Below are 7598 nucleotides of genomic sequence, written 5' to 3' on the forward strand. Positions count from 1 at the left end.
GTGGCCCTACACAAAACTGGCGCTAATAGCATGAGCGCATAGGGAACACACAGGACACAGATCTGTCCACGGTATTGGCGAGAAGTTGTGAAAACCGTCCCGGAACGCATGTGCTACAAAACTCCAGTGTTTCCTGCGCATGTACCCCGACATCAATATGGGATATGATCCCCATGCACACGTACACAGGCCGCACAACGGTGGATCAGGTGTTCGAGCTGCTGGGGTATAGCCTCCCATTCTTGCACCAGTGCCTGTCGGAGCTCCCGAAGTCTCCTAGGGGTTTGAAGACCTGCAGCGATACCTCGACCGAGAGCATCCCAGACGTGCTCGATGGTGTTTAGGTTTAGATAATAGGCAGGCCACTCCATTCGCCTAATATCTTCTGCTTCAAGGTGCCCCTCCACGATGGCAGCTTGGTGGGGCCGTGCGTTATCATCCATCAGGAGGAAGGTGGGACCCACTGCACCCCTGAAAAGGATACCTCGCGGGCCACGGGATATAGTGTGCTGACACTCGCCCAGTATGACGGTTTCAGTGACATATCCCACTGAAGTGATCTACACTCATGCTGACCTGTTACAGTTACTCTGTCAAAGACATGCAGGGGTGTACGTGGACCAATCGTAATCCCACCCCACACCATCAAACCACGACCTCCATATAGGACGTCAAGGCGTTGGTATTTGGTTCCTGGTTCACGCCAAATGAAAACCCAGCGGGAATCACTGTTCAGACTATACCTGGACTCGTCCTTTAACACAACCTGGGACCACTGTTCGACTGACCATGCACTGTCTTCTTGACACCAGGCTTTACCAGCTCTCCTGTGACCAGGGGTCAGTGGAATGCACCTTGCACATCTCCGGGCGAATAAACCATGTCTGTTCAGTCATCTGTAGACTGTGTGTCTGGAGACAACTGTTCCAGTGGCTGCGGTAAGGTCCCGAGCAGGGCTAGCTGCAGTACTCCGTGGCCGTCTGCGGGCACTGATGGCGAGATATCGATCTTGTTGTGGTGTTGTACACTGTGTACGTCCCGTACTGTAGCGCCTGGACACTTATCCTGTCTGCTCGAATCGTTGCCATAATCTTGGGATCACACTTTGTGGCACACGGAGGGCCCGTGCGATGACATGCTGTGTTCGACCAGCCTACAGTCGCCCTAGTATTCTACCCCTCATAACGTCATCAATATGTGATCTTTGAGCCATTTTCAACACACAGTCACCATTAGCACGTCTGAAAACGTCTGCACACTTACTCACTGCACCGTATTCTGACATGCACCAACACACCTCTGCTTATGTGGACTGCTGCTAGCACCACCGTGCGACGAAAGCAGGTCAAATGCACCACATGGTCATACACCGAGGTGATTTAAAACCGCAAACCGCCCACCAGACAGTTGTTTCACGATGTATCAGTATTATTCTTAATTTTTGAGCATGAGTGTAGTTCCAGCAAGATCACTTACTGGTTCACACTGGTCGAATGATTCGGCAAAGGTTTATGGAGGCGGCTGACACGGACGTGATCGACTTCTCTGGACGAGCGCAGGGCCTGACTCCCGTTGAATATTTGGGGGCCACATTGAAGCTTCACATGAACTTACACTGGCCGACACGGGCCCCCGGTCCTAGTGTTGAATACAAATGAGAGTTTCGAGGACGATGAGGCGTGTTTCCAGACGTTAACCGCCTCCATGTCTTGTCGAATGTGGCAGGTAATAAGTGCCAGTGCTTGGCGCACCGCTTACGAGCCTTCCTCCTCATACATTACTTCCGTTTTATATTGCAACCTTTCATGCTGTTACATGTTTGTTAACTGGAAATATGGGTGAAATCATTGTACTTTAATTTTCATTTAAAAAGGCAGATCCTGTTGCCGGTATTTATTTTGAAACTGACGTGTTTCCCGCTAATGGCGCATCTTCAGAACTTCTGTAAATTAACAATAACGTATGTATTACATAAATTCGTGACTAAGGACCAATCCAACCCCTGCTAAGTAACTGTTGACCGGATTAACTTACAAAAGAACTTAACTTAGCGTAAACCGCACTAGCCAAAAAGTAATCACTGTTTGAACCGTAATCGCACCTGTGAAGTGTGATATCGTAATCCTAAATAGGTAAGAAGTATAAAAATTCCTTCTAAAACAGATAATTATTAGAACGGACTTTCCGCATTATGGGCACGACGAATCTAACCGAGGGTTATTAGACGGTCACACTCACCAAATCATGGAGAAAACCGGTGTGTGTATAGGCTTGAGGTGAACAGACATATCGCACCCATAGTAAACAATAACTGCGGTATGCATTGTATTGGCTGCTAGAGCGAGTCGCTTACTGGTCTAATGCGAATGAACAGCTGCTTGCAAGCGCCTGGTAATGCCGCAAGTTGTGCCTGGTATGTGGCCATATTTACGTAATGAAAGCTAATTACAAACAATGGTAGGAGAAAGTGCCAGAAGTACACAGTTGAAAATCAAAAGAGTAAACACGTGCCCATGTGGTGGGTGACAAATGGCAATCCTGCTGGTGATTACTTAGCCATAGACGATTCGGCTAGTGAAATTTTTGTATAGTTATCATTACAACGTCAAAAAAGAATGTTCTTAGCAAAAAGTTTGTCATTGAGACTCAGATCTTCCGACCACTTAAAAACTATTGTTAATTCTAATTGTTCTAGTACAGTTCACTTCCTTAGTTCCCACGGGAAGGATTTGTAAAGAAGCTATCGGTGGTTCGGCGTGCCCGCTGATCTTTAGATGCTCCGCAAACGAAGAATTCCTTTCAACAGTCCACTTCCAACAAGCAACTGCTCACGAAAACGTGTTCTAACTTCACGTCCCCTCTGTCCGCTCGACGGAATAAGTCACTGGACGCCTGTTTCTTTGTAGACCTCAGAAATGGCAAGGTGATGTCTATTACGTAGTTCGTTGTGGATAAGCTGATACTGCTTCCGATTCCGGGACGAATAAGAGACCCTAACACCATCCTCCTTAAGCAGACCTACAAGCTGTATGGTAATGTTACTCAGAAATGGTAAAATGACCTAAATACACTTAGACCCCCCCATGAACCATGGACCTTGCCGTTGGTGTGGAGGCTTGCGTGCCTCAGCGATACAGATAGCCGTACCGTAGGTACAACCACAACGGAGGGGTATCTGTTGAGAGGCCAGACAAACGTGTTGTTCCTGAAGAGGGGCAGTAGCCTTTTCAGTAGTTGCAAGGGCAACAGTCTGGATGATTGACTGATCTGGCCTTGTAAAAATAACCAAAACGGCCTTGCTGTGCTGGTACTGCGAACGGCTGAAAGCAGGGGGAAACTACGGCCGTAATTTTTCCCGAGGGCATGCAGCTTTACTGTATGATTAAATGATGATGGCGTCCTCTTGGGTAAAATATTCCGGAGGTAAAATAGTCCCTCATTCGGATCTCCGGGTGGGGACTACTCAAGAGGCTGTCGTTATCAGGAGAAAGAAAACTGACGTTCTACGGATCGGAGCGTGGAATGTCAGATCCCTTAATCGGGCAGGTAGGTTAGAAAATTTAAAAAGGGAAATGGATATGTTAAAGTTAGATATAGTTGGAATTAGTGAAGTTCGGTGGCAGGAGGAACAAGAATTCTGGTCAGGTGACTACAGGGTTATAAACACAAAGTCAAATAGGGGTAATGCAGGAGTAGATTTAATAATGAATAGGAAAATAGGAATGCGGGTAAGCTACTACAAACAGCATAGTGAACGCATTATTGTGGCCAAGATAGATACGAAGCCCACACCTACTACAGTAGTACAAGTTTATATGCCAACTAGCTCTGCAGATGACGAAGAAATTGAAGAAATGTATGATGAAATGAAAGAAGGGAGACGAAAATTTAATAGTCATGGGTGACTGGAATTCGAGTGTAGGAAAAGGGAGAGAAGGAAACGTAGTAGGTGAATATGGATTGGGGCTAAGAAATGAAAGAGGAAGCCGCCTGATAGAATTTTGCACAGAGCACAACTTAATCATAGCTAACACTTGGTTTAAGAATCATGATAGAAGGTTGTATACATGGAAGAACCCTGGAGATACTAAGAGGTATCAGATAGATTATGTAATGGTAAGACAGAGATTTAGGAACCAGGTTTTAAATTGTAAGACATTTCCAGGGGCAGATGTGGACAATGACCACAATCTATTGGTTATGAGCTGTAGATTAAAACTGAAGAAACTGCAAAAAGGTGGGAATTTAAGGAGATGGGACCTGGATAAACTGAAAGAACCAGAGGTTGTACAGAGTTTCAGGGAGAGCATAAGGGAACAATTGAAAGGAATGGGAGAAAGAAATACAGTAGAAGAATGGGTAGCTCTGAGGGATGAAGTAGTGAAGGCAGCAGAGGATCAAGTATGTAAAAAGAAGAGGGTTAGTAGAAATCCTTGGGTAACAGAAGAAATATTGAATTTAATTGATGAAAGGAGAAAATATAAAAATGCAGTAAATGAAGCAGGCAAAAAGGAATACAAACGTCTCAAAAATGAGATCGACAGGAAGTGTAAAATGGCTATGCAGGGATGGCTAGAGGACAAATGTAAGGATGTAGAGGCTTATCTCACTAGGGGTAAGATAGATACTGTCTACAGGAAAATTAAAGAGACCTTTGGAGATAAGAGAACCACATGTATGAACATCAAGAGCTCAGATGGCAACCCAGTTCTAAGCAAAGAAGGGAAAGCAGAAAGGTGGAAGGAGTATATAGAGGGTCTATACAAGGGCGATGCACTTGAGGACAATATTATTAAAATGGAAGAGGATGTTGATGAAGATGAAATGGGAGATACGATACTGCGTGAAGAGTTTGACAGAGCACTGAAGGACCTGAGTCGAAACAAGGCCCCCGGAGTAGACAACATTCCATTGGAACTACTGACGGCCTTGGGAGAGCCAGCCCTGACAAAACTCTACCATCTGGTGAGCAAGATGTATGAAACAGGCGAAATACCCTCAGACTTCAAGAAGAATATAATAATTCCAATCCCAAAGAAAGCAGGTGTTGACAGATGTGAAAATTACCGAACAATCAGTTTAATAAGCCACAGCTGCAAAGTACTAACACGAATTCTTTACAGACGAATGGAAAAACTAGTAGAAGCCGACCTCGGGGAAGATCAGTTTGGATTCCGTAGAAATACTGGAACACGTGAGGCAATACTGACCTTACGACTTATCTTAGAAGAAAGATTAAGGAAAGGCAAACCTACGTTTCTAGCATTTGTAGACTTAGAGAAAGCTTTTGACAATGTTGACTGGAATACTCTTTTTCAAATTCTAAAGGTGGCAGGGGTAAAATACTGGGAGCGAAAGGCTATTTACAACTCGTACAGAAACCAGATGGCAGTTATAAGAGTTGAGGGACATGAAAGGGAAGCAGTGGTTGGGAAGGGAGTAAGACAGGGTTGTAGCCTCTCCCCGATGTTATTCAATCTCTATAGTGAGCAAGCAGTAAAGGAAACAAAAGAAAAATTTGGAGTAGGTATTAAAATCCATGGAGAAGAAATAAAAACTTTGAGGTTGGCCGATGACATTGTAATTCTGTCAGAGACAGCAATGGACTTGGAAGAGCAGTTGAACGGAATGGATGGTGTCTTGAAGGGAGGATATAAGATGAACATCAATAAAAGCAAAACGAGGATAATGGAATGTAGTCGAGTTAAGTCGGGTGATGCTGAGGGTATTAGATTAGGAAATGAGACACTTAAAGTAGTAAAGGAGTTTTGCTATTTGGGGAGCAAATTAACTGATGATGGGCGAAGTAGAGAGGATATAAAATGTAGACTGGCAATGGCAAGGAAAGCGTTACTGAAGAAGAGAAATTTGTTAACATCGAGTATAGATTTAAGTGTCAGGAAGTTATTTCTGAAAGTATTTGTATGGAGTGTAGCCATGTATGGAAGTGATACATGGACGGTAAATAGTTTGGACAAGAAGAGAATAGAAGCTTTTGAAATGTGGTGCTACAGAAGAATGCTGAAGATTAGATGGGCAGATCACATAACTAATGAGGAAGTATTGAATAGGATTGGGGAGAAGAGAAGTTTGTGGAACAACTTGACCAGAAGAAGGGATCGGTTGGTGGGACATGTTCTGAGGCATCAAGGGATCACCAATTTAGTATTGTAGGGCAACGTGGAGGGTAAAAATCATAGGGGGAGACCAAGAGATGAATACACTAAGCAGATTCAGAAGGATGTAGGTTGCAGTAGGTACTGGGAGATGAAGAAGCTTGCACAGGATAGAGTAGCATGGAGAGCTGCATCAAACCAGTCTCAGGACTGAAGACCACAACAACAACAACACTCAGACGTGTCATGACAGCTGTGGACGATGTTATTCATATTGGTGAATTTCGAGCGGTGCATCCGATCTCTGAGACGGGGTTTACGGCCATTAGAGTACAGGATATATTTCAAATTACCCATGTCAAGTGTTAAAGGTTCGTAACTTAGTGGAGTACTTAGTCGCTCGACCATACATAGACAAGGAGAAACTGTGTTTATGAGCTACAGGGTGACACGAGGATGCAAGGTTGACAGCATCACTTGTGGGTTTGCGATAAAAATCACACTTATGCGCCCTTGTACGAACTGAAGGCTTAAATCCAAATAATTAAATGGTTGACTTGGCATTATTAGTTAATGCGCAAAAGAGTATAGGATGCACGCCATAAAATATAATTACATCTTCATTCGAACCGTTAAAATGATAAAAATATCATCGACATATCTACAATAGTACAATATTTTTGTGTAAGAGGGGAATTCCTCTTAAAATAATTGCATTAGAGACTGCTGACGAATACTTTCTCTAGGTACATCGCTAAATAATTCCCCATGGCTAACTCGTCTTTTTGAAATAGATGTATACGCATTTGTTAGAGGAAAATTTGTAACAGGACGTTAGGATCCTAAGGAGAGTTATTAGCTCACGAATTTCATCTTGTATAAGATAACTTTTCTTAGCTAAGTTATCGACAATAATTTTAATAGCTTACTCCACTGATTTATTCGTATAGAGTTTTTTCATCTAGAGAACCTACGGTGGTTGATAGTGGGAATGTTCTAACTTGAAGATCGACCATAGGGTTTCCCTGTTTTTAATGGAAAAGTCCTTGTAGTTGTCTGTTTTAGAAGGAATTTTTGTAAAATGTATTTCCCTTTCCAAGTTTCTGGTTTTATATTTGACAATCGCGACTCTATTCTATTCAGTGTTTTCTTTTTGGCTAGTGTGGTTCACGCTGTTTAAGGCTTTTGTAAGTTACTTAAGTCAATAGTGACTAAGGATGGAATGGATAGGCTCGTGGTCAGAATACTATGTAATATACACGTTACTGTTAATTTAAAGAAATTCTGAAGCTGCGCCTTCGCGATTTACGCCAATTTCAAAATAAATGCCTGTAACATAGATTGTATGTTTATTTAAAAATTGGATTGTTGTTGCTGAGCCAGGCCGAGAATGGAGTGGAGAAACGTATTCATTGTACTTTAAATTTCCTTTACTGCATTGTGTTAACACTTCATAGATGTAAATTTGCATAATGCACAACC

The sequence above is a fragment of the Schistocerca piceifrons genome, chromosome 2, assembly GCF_021461385.2.
Source record: "Schistocerca piceifrons isolate TAMUIC-IGC-003096 chromosome 2, iqSchPice1.1, whole genome shotgun sequence".
Lineage (NCBI taxonomy): Eukaryota > Metazoa > Arthropoda > Insecta > Orthoptera > Acrididae > Schistocerca > Schistocerca piceifrons.